Source organism: Phascolarctos cinereus, unplaced genomic scaffold (assembly GCF_003287225.1).
Source record: "Phascolarctos cinereus isolate Bilbo 61053 unplaced genomic scaffold, phaCin_HiC Scaffold_2;HRSCAF=192, whole genome shotgun sequence".
Classification (NCBI taxonomy): Eukaryota; Metazoa; Chordata; class Mammalia; order Diprotodontia; family Phascolarctidae; genus Phascolarctos; species Phascolarctos cinereus.
The window spans coordinates 253,594,150-253,617,213 of NW_027555625.1; the positions used below are offsets into that span (position 1 = coordinate 253,594,150).

Below are 23,064 nucleotides of genomic sequence, written 5' to 3' on the forward strand. Positions count from 1 at the left end.
GCCAACATAAGATATGAAAGTTTTTCCTCTTCATTTATAAGGGATAACTCTCTTCAGAAACTAAAACAGGACTAGTTCTAATAATAAACCAGGAGTTTATAACCAGACAACTCAAATTCAAAATTAGGCCTTTAAGAATCACAGATTAAGGCCTGCCATCCTTTAGGTCAAAATTCATACCATGACAGCTTCCCTAACTTCTACCACCTCCCATGGGGAATAAAATAATTTCAATAGACAAAATTTTGGGTAAATTATAATCAATTTTATCAATCATGACCAGTAAGAGATTGACAAAAATGGCTCCTTATCCTCTCAATTGATCAAAGAGACCACATGATTACTTCTTTAAGTTTTTATGCCTTTGGACAAGAGATGGTCCATCAAACAGCAATCAAATCTAATTAGTTAACATGACTGGAGATGGGCTATATCAAAATGAAGGGCTAAGAAAGTCAGCCTTGGATAGGGAAAGCATCTTTTTAGAAGAGCACCCATAGCTTTAGGCTATCAATTCAAAGAATATACAGCCCACCCAAGCCTGAGCAGATAGTCAGGACTTGAGGGAGTGTGTGTGTGTGTGTGTGTGTGTGTGTGTGTGTGTGTGTGTGAGACAGAGAGAGAGAGAGAGAGAGAGAGAGAGAGAGAGAGAGAGAGAGAGAGAGAGAGAGTGTGTGTGTGTGTGTGTGTGTGTGTGTGTGTGTCTGTGTCTGTGTGCGTGTTGGGGGGGAGGGGTAGAAGAGTATGTCTGAATCTCAAGATACTGATTATTAATAATAGTTTCTCTCACTCCTAGCCAATTCTTTCTTCTTCCTAAAAATTACCACAGCACTTTACTTATACTTCTTTAACTGCCTTTATCACATGCAGTGTTGTATTATAGTTATTGATTTAAATGTCACCTTCCTTACTATCCTATAAATTCTTTGAAGGCAGAGAATATTGTTTATCTACCATAATTACAGATACTTGAAAAATGTTTGATAAACGAATGAATGAGATGAAAAGAGAATATCAAAGATCTAGAACCTTAAGGAAAATGGCCAAACAGACATAGTACTTCATTCAAACTGGAAACAAACACCAGATAATCACCTAAGATAGATTCTGGGGCAAAGTTGTAAAACAGAGAAAGAGAGAGGGGGAGAGAGGGAAAAAGAGAGGGGGGGGAGTTTCCATTAAAATATACTTTATAATCACCAGTAAATGTTTTTTCCTCTTGGTACCATTTTAGCTGTGAATTCTGATTATTATCAGCCCATAATTTTTGGAACTTATTCCCTCCTCCCCTGAACCTCAAAGAATGCCAAGTTTCCCTCAAAATGCAGCTCAAGCAACACTTTCTATATGAAGTCTTTGAGGATCTCCCCCAGAACCTAGTGTCCTTCTTGACAAAACTAACTTCTATTTGTTTTACATTTATTCTAATATTTCTATATGGACATTCCTCTACTGAGGCAGCTATGTGGCATAGAGGGCACTGGGCCTGAAGTCCGTAAGACCTAAGTTCAAATCCAGTCTCAGACACTTAATAGTTGTATGACACAAAGCAAATCACTTAACTTCCATTTGCCTCAGTTTCCTCAACTGTAAAATGGGAATAATAACAGCATCTACCTGGAAGGGTTGTTGTGAGGATCAAATGAGAGAATATTTGCAAATATAAGCACTTAGCACAGTACCTGGCACATCATAATCACTATATAAATGCTTCCCCTTCCCTTACAGAATATATGTTTCTTGAGGACAAGGACTGTTCATTTTGTCTTTGTATCCTCAGGACCAAGCAAAGTGACTAGAACATAGCAACGGTTTGTTAATTTACTGAATATTATTTTCTAAATGATTTCTACAAAGACTCTTCGTAGTTCTACCTATTTTCCACTTCAAAAAACTAACAAATTCATTTTGAAATTTTAGTAAATTATATTTCATTTTATTTCACTAAGCTGAAAGGGAATTAAAATTGAAGAAGGTTATTTTTGATAAACTAAGAACAAAAGGACCAGTGTCTATATGAACTAAGGCATAAATCAATGGGTGGAGTGGATAACAAAGCTGTTTGGAAGAGGTGTAAACACAACAGAGAGTAATATAATAGCTAAGAAAACAGGAATAGAACAACTCAAGTTTCTCATCGATGGCCACTGACCATTCCCCCATAAGAACTGACTCAAACAGGAAATGCTTGGTTTTTTTATATAAGTTCCATTTCAGGGAAAATCAGAGCTACATCTACTCAATTTACCTTTACCACAACCCAACTTATTTCAAATTCAAGTTAGCAAAAGTACACATATGGCTAAACTAAAAAGGAAGCATAAATTACGAAAAATACAAATATCAAACAATAAGAATCCCCTTGTTCAAGTGGCGAGAGGGACCTTTTTCTTGGGGATGGTTCAACTTTCATATTCAAAACAGGAAAGACAGAGCTGCCTCAACAAGTAAAATTTTTTTTCAAGAGTTTATCCTTGGTGGCAATGTCAGAAAACCCTAATGGAATCACTAAGATGAAAAAAAATGCAGATTAACAAAACACCTTAAAAATTATTTTAAAAGAAGAAGAAAGTTACAAGTCTCCCTTTCTTACATACAGCATTTTAAAAGTAGGGGGTAGGTAGCAAGTATAATTCAAATCTATAGTGAGGTGGGACTAACAATAAGAAAAAAAATAAACTCATAGAGAGGAAACTGAACAAAGGAAATCATTCTTTTGCCCATAGTAGTAACATTTGTATAGCATTGATCATTATTTCTTCCTCTTACCTTCATACATAGCTCTTTACAGATATAATCACTTTAACATTTTTGGAGGAGGGTAATCTTCAGCTACTATTTGGATAAATCTGTGCCAAAACTACCCACAATTTATTAATTTCATTATGAGTGAAAATTATACAATTTTGGCAGATGAAGCATTTTGATAGAGAAAAGCAGAAAGATGAACACCTATACTTTTCTTTCCTGGGAACTGGAAAGTGACCTAACATAAGCAACCAAAGCTGCCATATTAAACTGTTGTAAGTGAAACTAGTTGTTCTATCCATGAGTCATCCATCCTGTCCTTTTTGGAACTCTTGACTCCTAGCTGAGACAGACTAGGAAGAATTTCAAGGCTGCATTTTAGGCCACAAACCCACAGAATTGACAGTTTACCGAAATCATTAAAAATAAGGAAACTACCTGCAGATCTCTTTTCTTCTCAATGACTACTATTATCATGGTTACCTTTAAAGTTGACAGTTTTCATCTAAAAGATATGTAACTCATTATCTAGCTGAGTGCCAAAGTTTATAATCACATGCTTGATTCAAAATAAAATTAGGCAGGTGAATAACCCCAAAGACTCTATATGAATTATTTCTCTTTACATTCTCCACAATTACAATGCTACGAAAAAGAATAATCTTCCAACATCACCAATCCTTTGATGCAGTTTACTGTCCAGTTCTCAAACTAACATACAAACACTACGGACAACAACCAACATTATTTTCCATGATTCAACACATGTTGCCAGACAAACTACAAATGATACACAAAAGGCCACAACTAGCAGGTATCATTTTCCCACATGAGAAAACATCTTTTCTATAGCATGCAGACAAAAAAAAAACTATCAAAAATTCAAGGCCATCCTTCACAGTTCAACTATGTTTGTGTGTGCACAGAATCTAAAATAATAATCTGTGTTTCCAAAGCATTTTTTCATATATTACCATTTTGGTGAAATGGCTGGTAGATACCTCTTCCTGGATAAAAGCAACTAAAACTCAAAATGCCACAAACAGAACTCATTGTCTTCCCCCAAAAAAGACTATCACTACTCCAAAATATCCTATTTCTGTTAAGGATACCAACCACCCTCCTGACCACCGAGATTCATAACTTCAGCATTATCCTCTACTCTTTACATACCTAATCAGCAATCAATTCTACCTCTTCAACATGTTCACTATTACCCCCTTTCCTCCGTTCACGAAACCCAACCCTATGTCAGGCCCTCATCACTTCTTGCCTGGACTATCATAACAGCTTAACTGATAACCTCAACTTTCAGTCATTCACTTCTCCAATTTATTTTCCACATAGCCTGCTCCAATTCTTTCAGTGGGTCCCAATCTTTATATAGTATAAACATACAAATTCGTTAGCTTATATTTATAGCTCTCTACAATCTTATTTCTTACTATTCCCTTTCACAAACTGTACATTATAAACAAACTAGACTCCTAGCACCCTCCTCTGTACTCTTGCCAAGCCAAGAATACACTCCCTATTCCCTACCTCTAAAATTCTTGTCTTTCTTCAAAGCTCACCTCCAGTGTTAGTTCCTTCCTTAAGGCATTCCTGGTATTTCAGGGTATTAATGTTCTCTCTCCAACAAACTTTCCATGTGCTAAGTTACCTGTATACATTTTATATTCCTAGGAGAATGTAACTAAGTTCCTTTATTGTAAGGACTACCATTTCTGTCTGTATATTCATAGGGCCTCACATAGCACTTAGATCATACCAAGTATTTATCAAATGTTTGTTGAATTTTATAAACTCAACTAAATTCATACTGTATCACTATTTATCAGAAAATAACATATATTATTATAGGTAAAAGACCTATTAGTAAATATTAACATAGGAGGCCAAGATGATAGAGTAGAAGAAAGAAGTGTACCCGAGCTCACCCCAAAAAAACTTCTCCAAACAAATCTAGAAAATTCAACAGACTAAATTCTGATGAGGAAATTCAAGACAAAATTATAGTGAATTTCTTTTCCACCCCAGAGAGAAATAGAGAGATAGAGAATTCCATGGACAATGAGCATACCATGCAAGGAACTTTCCAGCTGCCAGTGAACAGCTGTGTACCAGAGCAAGAGGAGGTCCCAGATCCATACACTGCCACTGCCACAGGGTAAAGGTTATGGGAAAAGGTGTCAACTGGTACTTCAGTCATCCACCACCAGTTCTGGGTTATACACTTGGGGCTCACTGAGGAAAGGACATACCGCCAAGGATAGCATTCAGGTCAGTTCAATGCTATTCATTTCTAGCTAAGGAGTGATCACAGACCCTAGGGCCCTAGTTAGGGAATCCAGAGAGAAGCAAACAGAAGCATAATGATGAAGACCACAGAAGCAGGATTGGCTCTCAGACCTGGCTTCAGGCCCAGCCAGAAGAATAACCAGGGTAGGAATATCATCAGACCAAAGGGGAACCTACAATTTTGTCACTCTGAACCAGCAAAGCTTCCCAGCTGACTGATAATGACTGCATATATCAGCTGTCTACTGTTCCTCAGAGTCAAACCCAGGTCAAGAACTTGCACAGCTCAGACCAGGGCAGACAACAATCAGACTTTGCCTAGATCAAACTACTCTAGGAGCACTGAAAGCTTACAGGTCCCCAGACGGAGCAAACCTGAGCAATCTCTGATATCTTGGAATAACATAACATTGAATATCTCAAGAAAGCAGAAGCAGGACCTGCCCAGACATTCCCTCAAGCGAACAGAGCCCGACCCAAATATTAAATCTGAAATAAAAAGTAGGCTGGAAGAATGACCAAACCAAAGAAGAATTCCAACATAAGAAGGGATGCTCAAGATATAAACACAGAAGAGAATGACTCCAAAATATCTACAAGCAAAGCCTCAATATAAGCTTGAGCATAAATTCAACTAGAATTCCTGGAAGAAATGATGAAGCAAGATGTCTTTGGTTTCTGTTTTTTTTTTTAAGTTAAAATGTTTTTTACTAAATGAAATGAGAGTGATAAATAAAAACTGGAAAAGAAATGAGAAACAAAGAAGAACTGGGGATGAGAATTAACAGCTTGGTATAAGAAGTATAAAACCCTGCAACCTAAGCAACAGACTCCCTGAAAACTAGAACAGACAAAACAGAAGCCAATGACTTAATGAGACAACAAAAAAAATATTAAAAACAAATTCAAAACACAAAAAATAAAAGCAAATGTAAGGTAACTCATAGAAAAATCAACTAACGTGAAAACAGGTCAGGAAGAGAAAATTTTAAGAATCTCTGGCTACCTGAAAACAATGACCAAAAAAAGGGTCCTAGATATCCTATTTAAAGAAATCTTAATGGAAAATTGCCCAATTTTTTTTTAGAACAAGAGAACATAGTGGAAATAGAAAGAATCCACTCAGGGGCAGCAGAAAGAGTTCTGGGCTTGAAATCAGGAAGACAGGAGTTCAAATCTGGAGTCAGACACTTGACACTTACTAGCTGTATGACCCTGGGCAAGTCACCTAACCACGATTGCCTCACAAAAAAAAAATAATAAAGAAGAATCCACTGGTGAATTCCTGAAACTCCAAAACAAAAACTCCCAGGAACATTATAGCCAAAATCCAGAGCTCCTGGAAAGAAAGGAGGAAGGAAAGGAAGAAGGGAGGGAGGGAAGGAAGGAAGGAAAAAAGTCAAGTACTGCACAGTCAGTAAAAATAATTTAATAGGCATTTACTGCATGTAAAGCACTGTACTAAGGCCAGGAATATAATAAAAGCAAAAAGAAAACCAGTCTCAGCCCTCAACCCCAAAAAACTAAGTATAATGCTAACGTAGAAAAAAATGGATCTTTAATAAAATAAAGGACTTCCAAGCATTATTGATGAAAAGACTAAAGTTGTTAAGAAATTTTTAAGGCCAAACACAGGAATAAAAAGAAACATAAAAAGATAAATACAAATGAACAATCATAAAGGATTAAACAACAATAAGCTGCTTATGTTCAGATATGGAGAGATGACACATGTGTCTCCTATGAACCCTATCATCACTAGGTGTCATCAAGGAGGTCTAATTAGACAAAAGGCCTGGGAGTGGTTCTGCTATATCTTGATGACCATAAGAGAAGGGAAAAAGAGAGGAAGAGGAATACTAGAGGTGGATGGGTAAAGAATCCCGTAATTATTAGGGTATGTCAACAGACATCTATGCAAATAAGGAGAGGTTTGGGAAACAGCTAATACTCAAACCTCACATCTGAACTGATCAAATAAAGGGAAAATATATTATACATACATACATACATGCACACACGCACGCGTGCGCGCGCGCACACACACACACACACACACACACACACAGAGGCTGAATACAGAAATACATTTTCCTCAACAGGGAAACAGGAGGGAAAAGGGAGAAGGAGAAATAGAGGGACGGTAGATTAAGGAAGAGGTAAGTCCTAAGCAAAACAAACTGTGGATGTACAAAAATATGTATACCTCTTTCCTCAGGTGGTAAAAAACAGAAATCTGAGGTGGCGGCCACAAATTGAAGAAGTTATGGCATACAAATGTGATGGAACACTATTATGCTAAAAGAAATGATAAAGGAAGACAGTTTCAGAGAAGGCTAGGAAGAATTACATTAACTGACACAGCAAAGTGAACAGAACAGAGACAATTTCATAAAGACAAATATTTCTTAAAAACTTGGGACTCTTACGAGTGTAAATGACTAATTAGAATTCTACAGAACTAATGATGAAAAATATGTGGCCCATCTCCTGATAGAGGTAAAAGACTCAAGAGGGAAGAACTAGACTTATGTAATACACAATATGCAATATACAATGGGTATGTGTGGGTGGGTGAATCTGTCTTTTGGATATAGTCAATGCAGAAATTTGTTTTCTTTGACTACACATTTGTAACACAGGTTACATTTTTCTTTTGTTCTCAGCTGAGTGAGGAGTTAGGGTAGAAGATAAATTTGCTTTTTAGTAATTAAAATATATTTACATATAATTTTATAATAAAAATATCTGTCTCATAAAATATTTTTATTATAAAAATACATTTTGTAATAATATGTGTGTGTGTAAATACAAAGGTAGCTTTCTGTTTAGAGAAATTCTTTTCAGACTCCCATGTGATGGTCAACAAGTATTCTGCATGATTTAATTTCAACAAATTCTGCAAAAAGAAAAATATTATATAATAGATGTGTCCCAAAAAAACCACAATTAAATCTATACATGGAAACACCAGGGTGACTGGTTTTTATACTTTATTTTCTTTTACATATAACTCTTTCAGAGTAATGTGGATAAAGGAAAGGAAGCCTGGAAGTGCTTTGAAAAAAAGTGGGTGGTAATAAATCAATCAAATAAGCAAGCATTTATTAAATATCTATGATGTGGTAGACACTAACCTAAGGCTAAAGATATAAATGTAATGAATTGAATAACCCCTATTCCCAAGGAGTTTAAAAAAGAAAGTAGTAGCCAAAATAAAACTTGGGATTTTCTATAGATTTCAATTATCAATTATTCCTACTCCTCTATCACTGCAAAAAAATATGATTTGTAAATCAAGAAGCCAAAGGTGCTTTTACAGGTTACAAATGAGTACTGCAGCCCTTCTAGATTTTGAAGCCTCATGGTTCCTTGGAACATAAAAATTAAGGCTAAATTCAATACAACTACTTCAAATCTAGGATCCAACCCAAACACTTAAGAGTCAGACCAGTTTTTCAACTCCCAAGGAAAGAAAGGGAACAACAAAACAAAAAAGGCAGCATATTCTCTAGGGAACTGATCACAAACTTTAGCACCAATCAAAATAAGGGTCAGAAGTGTCTGCTGACGAAAGAGTGTCAAAGGACCTTTTGAGAAAGCTGAGAGGAAAGCAAGCAAACTGGCTGAAAGGCATTTGTGGGCCATCTATAGGGTATATCAAGCTCCACCTCCTCATCTTCCCTTCCTTTAAATGCAGGGTACAGATGACACCTTTAGTCAGCCATGAAAGAGCTAACAACTATGCCAAAGACAATTAGAGCAAGGGACTATTCAGAAAGAGGCACAGACAAAGACAGTACTGGTACTATCATGTTAATTTTTTTTTTTAAAAAGCTCTATATGGTAGATTCACAGTTTCATATGTGATCCTTAAAGTCTTTCTTTGTATATATGGAAATATTAATATTTTCTGGTAACTATCAAATTAATTATAAAAATGTGTATGAGTATGTATTTATGTATGCACATAAATGTGTACATATATAAATATAGGTACACGTAAATGTGTATATGCAAACATACATACATACATATATATATACACACACATACACACACACACACACACACATATATATGCAAATGGGTGGTTAGGTAGCTCTATAGATAGTGTGTTAATCCTAGAGGAAAACTTATCTCCACAAGTTCAAATATAGCCTCAGACACTTCATAGCTGTGTGACCTTAGGCAACTCATTTAACCCTGACAGACTCAGTTTCCTCATCTGTAAAAAGAGCTGGAGAAAGAAATGGCAAACCACCCCAGGATCTTTGACAAGAAAACCCCAAATGGGGTCACGAAGAATTAGACATGACTGAAAATGACTAAACAATAAATACAATACACACACACACACACACACACACACACACACACACATACATACACACACACATCTCAAAGAATTATTCCTGAGAAAGAGTTGGGCATCAAAAGAATGCATGTGACAGCCAGGTGGTAGTCAAAGTATGAAGAGGTCAAGGAACAAACCAAGGTCTTTCTTCTTTTACAAGAATGACCATACCACCCAAAACAGAAGCAGAAACACCAGAGGGAAGGCTGTATCAAATAAAAAAGAACAGACAGGTAAGAACAGAAAGCACTCATACTAACCAAAGTGACAAGTATGTGAAGTTAAGCCAGGAGAAGAGTTAACAAATACTCACATTTAGCATTTGTCTATAATACTTCTACTGTGAGTTGAAATGTCCCTGCTGCCCCCACATGTTTGTTTTTGATTTTTTTTTTTAAAGAGAATCAGTCAGCAAAAAGAGCCCTATACAACAGAATTAACAGTTAAATTAGAGGAGATAACAGTAGTAGGTGAGAAGTCCAAAGGTAGGACACCTACTATATGCCCTTTGTGTGGTATAAATTTCTTCTTTTTACATTACTTGGAAAGAAAATGCAAATATACAAGCAATACATAAGCAAAATACAAATATACAAGCAAAACTAATACAAATATTTGTGTCTGTGTATACACACACACACACACACACACACACACACACACACACACACACACACACACTTCTAGCATATATTAAGATTTCACTGGAAATCCTTAACAATGAAACTGCAAAGTACCAAGGTAACCCCCTGACCTGGAGTTATGAAACCCTTTAGTTAAGGAAATTACTTAAGAGGCAGCTCTTAGGCAGGTACAGCTGACATCAAATACCTAATCACCAAGTCCAGGAAAAAATACTCACCCTAGGATCCATTTTTGTCCCTTACAAAGACCAGAGTACCCTTGGGTTCTTTGTTTCTTCTAAATTTAACAAAACATTAAATAAAATGAGCATTTCCATATACCTAGTTTGAAACTACGAATCTCCATTATGTAGAGATTCCTGTTCAGACATAACAATAAATTCAACATATAATTTTCACAGCTGTTCTGCTTGTCCATAACAGTTGATATTCTCTCATTTGTTCACATTCTCTATGTCTCAACTATCCCTACTCCTCACCCTCCAAATCTAAAAGAAATTAAAGAAAGACCAAATCCTTGTAATAAAATTGCATATGAAAGTATTATAATTCCTGCACTGTGCATGTCCATAAATGTATGTGTAATTCTTCCTCTTGAGTCCATCAACTCTCTTTGAGGAGATGGTTATCATGCTTCATTAGCATTACTCTATATTAATGGCTGGTCTTTCACTGGTCAGAGTTATTAAATCTTTCAAAGTTGTTTTGTCTTTACAATATTGTTGTTATATAAATATTTTTCCTGTTTTCCTAGTTCTACTAACTTCATTATGAAAATCATTTCATACAGATATCCTGAGGTTTTGCTAAAACAATTTCTTATATCATTTCTTACAGGAATATTCCATTACATTCACAAACCATAATTTGTTCAGCCATTCCTTACTTGATGAATATCCCCTTTAAGATTTCGAAAGTTCCTTCCTACTACAAAAAGGAGCTACTATAAATCTTTTTATACACATGGGACTTTTTCCTCTTTCTTTAATCTCTACAAGCTAAAGGTCTAGCAGTGGTATCAATGAATCAAAAGACATACACCCCAGTGACATTTTGGGCTTTACTGATGACTAGACCAATCATAGCTCCAGCAACTGTGCGTCAGTGTGCCCATTTCCCCAAAGCCCTTCCAAGAATTATCATTCTCCTTTTATGTCACTTCTGCTGATCTGAACGGTGTAAGGTAAGGTAAAACATCTCAGGGACGTTTTAATTAACACTACTTTAAGTATTAGAGATTTGGGGCATTTTTTTTTCAAATGGTTACCAGTAGCTTAGATTTCTTTTCCAAGAAAACTGATATTGATACTCTTTGATCATTTATCTACTGGGAAATAGCTTTTGTTCTAATATATTTGAAACATTCCTTACAAATCTTAGATATATGAAACCTTTATCAGAAAAAAATCTGCAATAAAAGACTTTTCCCCCAGGTATGTTTTCCTTCTAAATGCATTTTTGTTTATGAAAAAATCCTAACTTTAAGTAATAAAATTGGGTGTTATCATCTGTAATTCTCTCTATACTTTATTTGTTCATCAATTCTTCTCCTATCTATAGATCTTCCTTATTCCTCTAAATTGTTTATGATGTTCTCTTTAATATCTAGGTCATGTATCCATTTGAGGGTTATCTTAGTATACGATTATGAAGAGTTGATCTAGAATTGATTTCGGTCAGGCTGCTTTCCCATTTTCCCAGCAGTTTTTATCAAATAGTGAGTCCTTATTCTAGTATCTGGAGTCTTAGGCTTTATGAAACAATAAACTACTATGTCAGTTAGGTTGAATATGTTGTATAGGTAATTTATTCCACTTATCTACTCTATCTCTCTTTTTTTTAAACAATCCTAAATTTGCTGATTATGGCTTTGTAGTATAGTTTGAATCTGGTATTAGGTCTCTTTCTTTTCCAATTTCAAAAAATAATTTCCCTTGAGATCCTTGACATTTTTTTCTTCCAAAAGAAGTGTTATTTTTTTCTATCTCTATAAAGTAATACCTTAGTAATTTTATTGATATGATGCTAAACTAATTAAGTAAATTAATTTAGGTATCATTGTTATTTTATTTTACTGGCTTAGCCTAGTCATAAGCAAGTACTATTTCTCCAGTTACACCCCGGAGTTATACCCTAGGTTTTCAATAGTTCATGAGGATAATAACTAAATTAAGTAAAAAGTTATCTTCTTCCAAATTCCAAAGCTCCCATAAACAGATCCAACCTCCTTGTGTGCCTGACCCTTTTCTCAGATAATAGGTAACATCCAATGGTTTCATTTCCCAATAATCCCTAAAGCTCAGGAAATAAACATAGTCTTGGCCATAGGATGCTAACTCTCAGAGCTGTTGCTGTTTGTCCTTCATTTCGAAGAGGACCATGACATGAGGAAGGTGATGCCATGACTTAGAAGTGAACTGGATTTAAGTGAGAGAGGACTGTGCAAGGTCACCAGCCTCACTTTCTCCTCCTGAGCCATCTCATCCGGGTCCAGTGGCAAGACACAGATCAGGATGACTGAAGATGGCCCCCAATTCTTAGAGCTAAAATTTCCATAGATGAAATTCAGGTCAATATAAAAACTAACAAAAATTTATTAAAAGAAAATATACAGAAATATTCAAATAAGAAAGGCTGTTCCAAGAGAAGGTTGAATTAAGATAATCACTAAAATTCTCCATGCCTATTGCATACAAATATGAGGTATTGATTAACAAAAAATCTGAAGACTGCAAAGGTAAGAGGTGACTAAGGTTAGGAAGGACTTTGAACACCAAAGAGAGGATCTTATATTAATTAACAAAAAATTTCAAAGCTCTAGGTTAGAACATTTCAATATTTAGTAACAGAGATAGAGACTAGATCTGTAATTTCATTGGTATAGGGAACTCCCAAGTGCTACTACTAATCCAGGAGAGAACATTCTGGGCAATTTGTTATCTTAGAGAGTTACCTAGAGCACTGAAAAGTTAAAGAACTTACAGTACTTGAATACAAGTCTTCCTGGCTTTTCTGTCTACCTACTACACTATACCTCTTTTTAATAATTATTCATCAAAAAAGAAAAATTTCCCAAAGATAAAAATAAATGAATGCTCTTAGACATCATTTCATCAAATGAAAACAGTCAACTTTTGACAAAAATACACAGAACTCAAAAAAAATAAAATAAATGATATAGCAGCTCACAAGGCAAACCTGAATATTACTAACAAACAACTGAAAGATTTTTAAACATTTAATGAATTCCAAATGGAACAAGACTGTACTATCCTAAACAGGAACCATTACTAAAAATAATTTCATACCATTATAAGTATTTAAAAAATTCAAGAATGCCATGAAAAATTTCAAACCTAAAAGCTTAAATTGCCAAGGTGGAAGCGAAGGAAGAACACTTCTGCCTATAACTTCACTCCTTAATGGAAAGCTAGAACTTACCAAAAGAAGTCAGATTCAGAGTCCCTTGGTGAAAGTATTAGTGCAAAAGGCAGAATGCAATTCACACAACACAGTAGATGCAACAGAGAAGACTTTTGGAAACTTTGGTTCAAGGTTGAAAGAAGCTTGACAGGAAAACTGAAGGCATGGAGATAAAACTGATGGATATGAAACTTTCTAAGTACACTATGGGCTGTAAATGCGCTGAGAAATCAAACTGATGACCTGGAAAATAAAATGAGATTAAAAGATATCAAGTTAGTTAAGGGTTGTGAATATGTACTAAAAAATTATTTTTAATTTTTTTCATTTTAAGTGATTATAAAGGAAATTAGAGGTGGACAATTTTTAAATGTTCAGAACATGTCATTATAATCAAGCTGGATGAACACCAGAGATACAAAGATGGCTCAAGATTAGGAAATTAAGAGGGCAACTAAGTGGCACAGTGGATAGAGCACCTGCCCTGCAGCAGGAGAACCTGGGTTCAAATCCAGCCTCAAATACTTGATACTTACTACCTGTGTGACCCTGGGCGAGTCACTTAATTCCACTGCCTGGCCAGAAAAAAAAAAAAAGATCAGGAAACTAAATGAATAAAAAAAGAATTAAGTGATTCAATTCTATAAATAACAAAAACCATTGGATTATATCAATAGATTTTTAAAAGCCTTTGACAAAATACAGCCATCATTTATAGTAATACTAAAAATCACTGGTTTATAAAGCCCCTTCCTTAATATGTTGAAAAATATTAAGTATTAAAAAAATAAGCACTAGCACTATATTTTTTATAACAAAAAAACAGCAGAAGTTTTCCTAGTAAGTTCAGAGTGAAGCAAGGTTATTCTGTCTCTAATATTACTTGACAGAATACTAAAAATTCTAGCTACATCAATAATCAATCCACAACATTTAAGTGTCTACTACATGCCAAATACTATGTTACGTATACAAATACAAAAGGTGAGATGGTTCATATACTCATAAATCCAGAAAAATCATCAACATTTTATATACTACTGATTAAATCCTGGGGGACAAAAAAACACAAAAAAAAAATCTATTTAAAGTAACCATAAAGTGCATAAAATATCTGAGACCTAATCTATCAATTCACAGCACTTACATAAGTATCACTACAAAGAAACTAAATAAAGGAAGCTCTCATAATCAGACAGATAGTCAACACTGCAAAACAAACTAAAAACATAATGGAAGACCTAAATAACCAAAGAGTGAACAGTCATAGCCACAACACATGACTATCAAAAAATGATACTACACAAATAATTTACAGCTTTAGAACTAAACCAAACTACCAAAAGGATATTCTGTAGATCTAGGCAAAAAATAAAATAAAATAAAATAAAATGGAGGAATGAAAAGCCAAGAATTTCAAGGGAAATAATTTTTAAAAATAGGAACAAAGGCAGCCTAACACTACAAGATCTGCAATTATATTATAAAGAATTAATTATCCATGCAACCAAGATCAGAAGGAAAGTAGAAAATTGAGCAAGAATTTTTACAATCAGTGTCTCTGATAAGGGCCTCATTTCTAAAATATATAGAGAATTAAGTCACATTTATAAGAATGCAAGTCATTGCCCGGTTGATAAATGGTCAAAGGGATAAGAACAGGCAGCTGTCAGATGAAGAAATTGAAACCATCTATAGTCATATGAAAAAATGCTCTAAATCACTACTGATTAGGGAAATGCAAATCAAAACAGCTATGAGGTACCACATCACACCTATCAGAGGTACCACATCACACCTATCAGACTGGCCAACATGACAAAACAGGAAAATGATAAATGTTGGAGAAGATGTGGGAAAACTGGAACACTAACGCATTGTTGGTGGAGTTGTGAAATAATCCAACCATTTTGGAGAGCAATTTGGAACTATGCCAAAGGGCTATAAAAATGTGCATACCCTTTGACCTAGCAATATCACTTCTAAGGCTGTATCCCAAAGAGATTATACAAATGGGGAAAGGACTCACATGTACAAAAATATTTATAAGAGCTCTTTATACAGTGGCAAAGAACTGAAAATTGAGGGATGACCATGAACTGGGGAATGGCTGAACATGTTGTGGTATATTAATATAATGGAACACTATTGTGCTGTAAGAAATGATGAGCAGGCAGACCTCAGAAAAACCTGGAAAGACTTTTATGGACTGATGCTGAGTGAAATGAGCAGAACCAGGAGAACATTGTACACAGTTAACAGCCACATTGTGTGATGACTTGATAGACTTAGTCCTTCTCAGCAACGCAAGGATCTAAGACATCTCCAAAAGTCTCATGATGGAAAATGCTATCCACATCCAAAGAAAGAAATATAGAGTTTGAATGCAGATTGAAGCATACTAATTGTTCTTTTTTTCCTTCTGTTTTGTTTTGTTTCCTCTTTCTTGTGGTTCCTCCTATTGGTTCTAATTCTTCCTTACAACATCACTAATGTGAAAATATGTTTAACAAGAATGTATATGTATAGCCTATATCAGATTGTGCACCGTCTTGGGGAGAGAGGGGGAGAAAAACTTAAAACTCAAAAGCTTATGGAAGTGAATGTTGATAAATCAAAATAAACTAATTTTTAAAAATTAATTATCCAAAACTATTTGGCACTGGTTAAAAAAGGAAAATCACTTCAGCAGCCATGTGTTCAATAAACCAAAGAACACAAAATACTAAGGGAGGGACTTTTTAATCTTACAAGAATCGCTACAGCCTAAACAGGGGCAAGTAGGTGGCAGTGGAATCAGGAAGACCTGAATTCAAATCTGACCTCAGACATTTGTCACGTATTAGCTGTGTGACCCTGGGCAAGTCACTTAACCCCAACTGCCTCACCAAAAAGAAAAAAAAAAGAATCACTAGAAAAATTAAAAATCATTTGCTAGAAAACGGGTGAACAACATCTTACATCTATATCTTACATACATTACATTCAATCTCAAATAGACAAATTATCTAAACATAAATCATCATGTTATTTTTTTTTCAAAATACAGAAGAATGGATAGGGATGGGAACTGGACCTGCGATTTCATTGGTATAGGGAACTCCTAGATGAGTAAATTTCCTCTACCAAAACAGGTCGGCATTTTCTCTGCTATTTATAGTGTTATAGATTTTTGTCAAAGCACTGAGAGGTTACTAAGCACAGCCAATATGTCACACATATGACTCCTCAGGACTTGGGACTTCAAGGGAGGCTTTCTATGCACTAGAAAATGGAAGGCATTAAATTCCTTAACTATGGTAGCAAAAAGGGACTGAGAAAATCATCAAAGTCAAATGAGGCAATTTCAATTATATAAATTATATAAAATATAAAATAAATCATATAAAACTATTTTCCACAAACAAAATTAATTCAGTTAAAATAAGAAGAAAAGTTATTTCTTAGAGAGAAAGCTTTGTATCAAAGATCTCAGAGAAAAGCATGGTAGAATGGTGTAGCAATGACAGAAGTGGCACAGAAGCCTGGTCAGAGAACAAGAATCACAAGTTCCCTTACTAGGGTCCAACTTCCCAGGGACAGAAGCCAAGGTTCCAATGGGAGGGAGATGTGGAGAATGGCTGGAGTGGAAGGAGCCCCAAGGAAGTTATTAAAGGAAAGAAAAGTCATATATGTGCCAAAGTATACAGAGAAAAGAACTATCTGAAGTAATAAAAAACTTACTGTCCCTGAAATGGGGAATAGACAAAACACAAAACATAGATCTCATGGGATACCACTGCACCATAAGGAATAGAGAATATGAAGAATTCAGAGTAACAAAAGAAGACTTGTATGAACTGACATAAAGCAAAAACAGATGCAAAAGAACAACATATACAATGATTATAATAATGTAAATAAGGAATGCACCATAACAGAATTCAGGACATAAAATGGACAATACTAGATTCATGATTACTGCAGGTAAGAGAATGCTTCCTTGCTTTCTATTTAAAAATGACAAGACTGTGTGTGTTTCATGTGCTATCAGTCCCAATCAATGTTAGGAATCTTTGCTTAGCTTTTTTTTTTTCAAAGGTAGATACCAGGAGCAGCTAGGTGGCACAGTGGAAAGAGCACCGGCCCTGAGGTCAGGAAGACCTGAGTTCAAATCCAGCCTCAGACCAAACACTTGACACTTACTAGCTGTGTGACCCTGGGCAAGTCACTTAACCCCAATTGCCTTTAAAAAAAAAAAAAGGTAAATGCCAGTGGCAGAGGAGTTCTATTTTGAGAAGTGGCTACTACATCAAAACAACAGATAATAATAAAAAAAGTTTAGGTTATAAAGGAGATTAAAATAGAGAATTTTTTTTCAGAATCTATATAATAGATATACCTTCCCCAAGCTGACAGACTATATAATAAGGTGAAAGTTACACACAATTTGTGTGTGATTTTAGACATGAAAATCAACTACCATAATAACAAGGAAATCAAAGAACCTAAAAAGAATCTTAGTCAACAAATACTACCAAGAAGAGTGATATGTCAGCCAAAGTCAATACCAATCTATGGATATATTATGATACACCACCAGTCTATGGATATATTCTGATATATCCACAAAGTGGTGTTACCTTTGGCTGACAGATCACTTAGATGTAAAATCTTATAAAGAAAGATGATAGAGGATTATAACCATATCACCTCATAAAACAAAAAGAAGAAATAGAGGTTTAAAATAATTTTAAGAAAATTTGGCAAGACCCTAAAGGCAACTTAAGAATGAATAATAATGAAAACGGAAGGAAGACATTAAAGGGAAGAAAAACATAAAAGATCTGAAAAGATTTTTAAAACAAAATTTTTTCACCATCAAGGACAATACAGTTACCTCACACGAACTCTAGCATCCTAGGCCTAGATGTGCTTATAGAGGAGAAAGGGAATTAAAGATAGCAACTACAGGAAAAGTAGCTGGGTAAGACCAAAAAATTATACACAGAAGATTCCCTTTTAGAAAAAACCCAACTCTGAGGATTCTGAGAATCAAATCACAAGGTATTTGAAGAAGGAGAAAGATACTGAAGGCATGGAAAAATATCAGATCTTAATAATTTTTTTTTAAATGAGCAAAAAAAAAATCAACCTAGTGACTACTTTTCAGTCTATATAAGAATCATCTACACATGCATAAAAGCATCATCAGTGAGGGTATTAGTAGTGGGTAAGTAATATTCCACAGTAGAGCACAATTTTACTATTACACAACTGACTGAAAAATGGGGAAAATGTACTTTCCTTATTGTCAGTTCTATTTTTTTTTTAAAAGCATTTGATTCAATACAGCAAAACACTACTAATCTCAAAGGCTCTTTTCCAACGAAGTTGCTCCCATCAACACAACAAAATTATTCAAGATTCCTGAAAATATATAATATATAATCTTGTTCTGCACCTCTCTAAATATAAACTACAGACAAGGCACAAAAACAGGAAGAGATGTACGTTCGCCAAAGTGTTTAGCACAGTCATGGAAGAGATCCAGTGTAGAATCCAAGCTGAAAACAGTTTCCCTATGGATAATGAAGTTTTCCTGGTGCTCATATTTGTGGATAACCTTGTGCTGATGGCATCAAGCTCCAGTAGAACAATTCAGAGCCTCCTAGATGAATTCTGTAACTACTCACAATGGTCTAGTCATCCACACAGGAAAAACTAAGTAGACAAAGAACTATCATCCAGATGTACAGAAAATCTATAATGATCACCTTGGACATGAAACACAAATGGATAATGATAAGCCCAGAATTAAACCAGAGATTACCTTAAGGAAACTGCAAACCCCAAATTTCTTCCAGAAAAAAAAGGTTCAGCTTTTTAGTACCGATATTCTACTGGTGTTGCTTTTTGTCTGAGTCATAGCAAGATATATAGCTGATCTTCAACATTCACACATTTAACTTTTATGATTTTAAGAATTCACACAATTTCATTAGTAACCTCATTTTCGCTTGCCCATTGGCAAGCATACACATTTGTGACTATATGCAGTAGAAACTGAGACCTTGCCCAGTCTCAGAATCTTCTGAGAGAAGTGACTAAAATCCCACCAACCTTCTTCCTGGTTTTCAGAGGACAGCCAAGGTAGAGAAGTTTACAGTAGCAGAGTATACAGTACAAGGCTCTGACATCACTAGTGTAAGGTACGATTCAGGTTTTTAAAATGTTTTAGTTTTAAGACTTTTACTTAATGGACAATATTTATGGTACTATAGATTCCATGTGTTAGGAAAAGTGAATATTGTCTAAAATAATTTTTTTAAGTGAGACGTTAGCACAAAAGGTCACAGAATTCTACAGAATTACTAGCAAGAAAAAATCTTTTACATGTTACCAATTTTATTTGGGGTACTACATTTTATTGGTTATTTCGTGGTAACTATGTTAGGAGGAGTACACAGTATCAGAATTAATGATTTGTTATAAAGAATCATATGCAGAAAAGTGTATTTTCAGCACCCTCTAGCAAAAGATTACAATTTTTGGTGTTTGTAGGAACCTACTCTCTTATTCCCCATAGATTCAATGTATCAAAATTCATGGTGTTTTTTTTACTTTTGCACCATTTTCTAGGAATGTTACATTACCCCTGCAAAAGTTGAAGATTGACTATACTTCCAAAGAAGTAAAAACAAATTATCACATAGAGAGCAATGGAAAGACCCATGGTGGAGGTAAGCAAGCATGTAACAAAGAAGAATCTTTTAAAGAAGAGTTAGAATAAATGAGATGTAATCAAAAAAAATATGAGGAAAAAAAAAAGATGGCCACATGCTGAGGGCAAGGGTTAACCTGAAGACTGGCAAACTATTCACAATGTCAACAGAAAGTGAAGGCCCCCACATATGTTGGACAGAACCCCTGCTCCATCAACAAACTTATACGAGAACATGGACAAAATTCCCACAGGATATGTAGACATAGACAGCTTGTGATCTACATCAATGAGAAAACATGTGTATCAATAAGATAACTGATCATTTGAATATGTGAGTAACTAGCACCAGCCCTTAAGTCAGGAGGACCTGAGTTCAAATCCAGCCTCAGACCAAACACTTGACACTTACTAGCTGTGTGACCCTAGGCAAGTCACTTAACAACAATTGCCTAAAAGCAAAAAACAAAAAACAAAAATAAAAAAATAAAGAATATGTAAGTAACTAATGCAGTAGAATCAAAACAAGATATATGGATACATAAGTATATATAAGAAATACTGGGCAACTAGGTTGCACAGTAGAGCTCCCAGCCTTGGAGTCAAGAGGACTTAAGTTCAAATCTGCACTCAGACACATGACCCTGGGCAAGTCACTTAACCTCAACTGCCTCACAAAAAAAAAAAAGGAATGTTAAAATTGTAAAAATAATACTAAAAACTTTTTTTAAAACACTGAATTAAAAAACACATTAATATAATCTATGTATTATTGTACCTTTATTTGTGTTGTTAATTATTTTCCAAGTACATTTCATCTGGTTCTGGCAACACTAAGAACTTTGCAAGGTTATCTGATACCTCTGTTGGAAGTTGGTATATAAATGTGAATATAATTTCAGGATTCCTGTTTACTCTAATAACTAAAAAGTCTATGTTGAAAAACATGGCATGGAATTCTTATCCTTTGACCTCCTAGGCTGAGTTTTCTCTAAATTCTAGATTTCTCTAAATTCTATCCTCAATGGATGCTGCAGTATACTGTAAGAGTAGAAATATATTTCAAGTACTAATAAAATTTAAACACTACTTCCTACACATGAGGCTTTTCCTGATGCCCCCAACAACTAGTGACTTCCAGCTAAAATTGTTTTCTAATTTATTTTGTCTTTCTTTTATATATCATTACATATATGCATGCTATCTATGTTTAGTAAACATCTGCTGATTGAGTGTAAAATGAACAGAATATGGGCACAAGAGAAATTCTGTCCTTTCCTAATGGGTTTTTCCTTCTAACAGGTATATAATAACCTCACATCACTTTGTTTTTACATAAAAGATACTCTCACAAGACAAAAAAAATTGTCATTCATAAAAAATTGTATCTACCACTATGTAACTGTGAGAACAATTATTTTGCTTTTTTTTAGAAGTCTAGTTTAATATTAAATGTATGCTACTACAAGCTATAATCATCATAGGCTTCTGGGATCTTAAGATTTAGCACTAGAAGGAACCTTAAAGGTCATCTAATAAGTGCAAATCCTCACATTTCATAACTGAAGAAACTCAGAAGTTAAACAGTTTGCATAAAATTAGAGGCAGTATAGGCATGGGTAAATCAACACCAAATCCAGCACTCTATGCACTGCACCAACTTGTCTCCATGTTTTTCCATCTGTACATAGTCTTAATTAAAATAATAATTGCAATAATTACAAAAGAAACTATTCTAGCTATGGTGATCAGAATCAACTAATGAATAATAATAACAATAGTATTTTATAGCACAAAAGAACCTAAGTTACTGCTTAATTCCTCTATTTGTAAAATGAGAAGATACCTTACAAAAATATGGCAGAACTAATCAGATTAGTATCTATGATACTATAATTGTGAATACATCCCAAAGCTTCCTGCTACCCATTCCTACCTTTCCCTTCTTCACAGATTACACAAGGCAAAAGCACAGAAATATATCCTTTTAATTTTTAAACAAGGTACACAAGAACCCTGTTCATCACATTTGCTTGTCCCTTTCTTTCCAAGATGAATGCCACTAAACTTCTCTTGCCTCTAATAAGTAAATAAAAACAATTAGGGGGAACAATTTCAGCAACTGTGGCTTAAGTCAAAATGTCAAGATGAGCAAGCTCTAAGCTCCTATCCAATACAAAGATTTTAATTTAGGTTTGATATGATTTTCCCATAGAAACAATAAAAGTATGTGTATAATCACTAAAAATAATGACTGGCATTTATATAGTACCTTAAGGCTTGAAAAATGCTTTACATACATTTTCTTATTTGATCCTTAGAACAATTCTATAAATTGCAAAGCACAAATTTTATTATTTCCATTCTACATAAGAGGAAACTGATACTCATTAAGTTGAGGTGATGTGCAGAGCCCAGACTCAAACCAAATCCTGGGTCTCCAAAGTTCTTTCTACCACATCATTTCTCCCTGAAGTTCTCCTTTCATGCCCAATTTTTGTCAGAAATTACTGTAAATATATATTTTACCAACTGTAAATTATGTAGAGTATATAGCCTTGCATCTCAATCATATATAAATTAAATAGGATAAAAGTGACTAACAGAAAACTTTACTTCCATTGAGGATCACAAACTTAAGAAGTGGAAAAAGAACTTAGAAGTTATCTAATCCAATCTTTTAGTTTTATACATCAAGAATCTAAGACCCAAAGAGATAAAGTGATTTGCCCAACCCTCACATGGCTATTAAACCAGTCAGAATTTGAACCCAGGACTTCTGATTCTAAATCCAACAATTTCCCCACCATACCTATGATACAGGTATCAATAGGCCCGTCTTACCAACTTGTCTTATTTTCATAATTTCTGCCATATATTTACTACAC

At 34.7% G+C, this 23,064-nt stretch overlaps 1 protein-coding gene across 4 annotated transcripts in view; it reads right to left on the reverse strand.

The window, feature by feature from the left end:
* The window catches only part of EHMT1 (euchromatic histone lysine methyltransferase 1), a 297,878-nt gene that overhangs the window by 220,861 nt on the left and 53,953 nt on the right, over window positions 1–23,064 (reverse strand). Inside the window, exon 2 of one of the 4 annotated variants that reach the window (XM_020981698.1) lies at window positions 13,492–13,716. The exons of the other annotated variants lie outside the window; for them this stretch is intronic. The gene's annotated coding sequence lies outside the window, so the exon portion shown is untranslated. The remainder of the gene's footprint in view (window positions 1–13,491; window positions 13,717–23,064) is intronic. 4 annotated transcript variants of the gene reach the window in all.